The sequence below is a fragment of the Suricata suricatta genome, chromosome 16, assembly GCF_006229205.1.
Source record: "Suricata suricatta isolate VVHF042 chromosome 16, meerkat_22Aug2017_6uvM2_HiC, whole genome shotgun sequence".
Lineage (NCBI taxonomy): Eukaryota > Metazoa > Chordata > Mammalia > Carnivora > Herpestidae > Suricata > Suricata suricatta.
Genome location: NC_043715.1, coordinates 2,886,089 through 2,887,999, shown reverse-complemented (window position 1 = coordinate 2,887,999; position 1,911 = coordinate 2,886,089).

Sequence of the window (1,911 nt, the reverse complement as noted above, 5' to 3'; positions counted from 1 at the left end):
GGGGGGGGGGGGGGGGCAATTATTTGTTTTTCGGAAAGGGCAATTGAATAGGTTGAACATGTATTTTTTGTTTTAAGTTTAGTTTCGAGGGTTAGTGCGCGTGCCTGCCTCAGGGAGGGGCAGAGAGGGGGAGAGAGAGGGTCCCAAGCAGGCTCTGCGTGGACATGGGTCAAGCCCCATGAACCGTGAGGTCATGCCCTGAGCTGAAACCAAGAGTCTAATGCTCAACCGACTGAGCCATAGATGCCTCTGAACATGTATTTTTAAACATATTTTTTAATGTTTATTTTATTATTAAATTTTTTAAAAAAATTTTTGAGAGAGACAGCGTGAGCAGGGGAGGGTCCGAGAGACAGGGAGACACAGAATCTGAAGCAGGCTCCAGACCCCGAGCTGTCAGCACAGAGGCCGACGCGGGGCTCAAACCCACGAACCGTGAGATCATGACCTGAGCTGAAGCTGGATGCTCAACCGACTGAGCCACCCAGGCGCCCCCTGTGTATTTTTAATATATCTTTGACATTAGTATTTGAAGGAGCAAAAGGTGTTTGTAGGTTAAGAGATTGTAGATAGAACTTAAAAAAAAATTTTTTTAATGTTTTATTTATTTTTGATACAGAGAGAGACAGATCATGGGAGGGGGAGGGTCAGAGAGAGAGGGAGACACAGAATCAGAAGCAGCTCCAGGCTCTGAGCTGTCAGCACAGAGCCAGATGCGAGGCTCGAACTCACGAACCGTGAGATCATGACCTGAGCCGAAGTCAGAGAGGATTCACCGATGGAGCCCTCCCGATGCCCTGATAGAACTTTTTTGATAATGACTCTTAGAAACCCTTTTGAGTGTGTTGAGTCTTCTGGGTGCTTTGAAACGCTTCAAAGTCGATGCCAACACCCCCTGGTGTCAGACTCGCCGACGGGGCCCCTGCGTCACGCGTGTCCGCTGCGGGCTCACTCCGCAGGCCGCCCAAACCCCAGAGCGCACGAGGGCTGGCAGGGGGCCGGTGTGCTGCAGCGCCCGGGCCCGGCCCTGGCTTCCAGTCTCAGGCATCATTTCTCCATAACAGTGGGGAGACATTCACCCCATCTTCCAAAGTCAGGGATGGGGGCACCAAGAGGTGCGGCGACCTGGCTGAGGTCCCACAGCCAGTAAAGGCAGTGCTGGGATTCAGACCCCAGGTGGCCGCGCCAGAGCCCCGTCTGTGGCTGCAGTGTGGCTGTCTTTGCTTGGGCGCCTTGTATGGCCCCTGGCACTCAGCAGGTGCTCAGGAAACGTTTACTGAATTCACATGTCCAAACCCAAGGTCGAGTCAACCTCTCAGGATCTTTTGAAGTGACTTCCTCATCTTCCTGGGACAGCCACCACCTCCTTGCCCCCCAACCAACCACGGGTCAGCACCCGAATAGCCACAGTCGACCAATCCCATCCCGGCGGCTCCGAGGCTCTTCCCGGACCTGTCCCGACGACAGCTCGTCTAGGATGGACGTTAGGAGTCCCGTTCCCTCCGTAAAGCACGATCTTATGGATGGCACCATCGCCCGTTTGGATCTGTGCACGAGCTGGGTGCGCACCGCGGATGGGGGTGGGTTACGGTCCCTGTAAGAGTCCGATGGCCGCGGGTCTGAGCCAGGCGGTCACCTCGGCCTGCTCTACCGGGACCTTTAGCTCAAAAGCTCTGCGTCCCTTGGGCTGTCAGTCGCGTCGTGTTATAGGACACGCAGGGGGTCCTGACAGGCCCACCGGAAGCACAGGACTGTGCAGGTGATGACACACTGCGGGTGGGGTGACCGGGAGGGCTGGCCACCTGCAGAGCCGTGTTGAGAGCGGCCATCCCCTCCCAGGACACAGAAGTTCAGGAGGAAGTTCGCAGTGAAGCAGGCTTTGTCCCAGGGTTCCTCGGCCCCAGGCCGTGA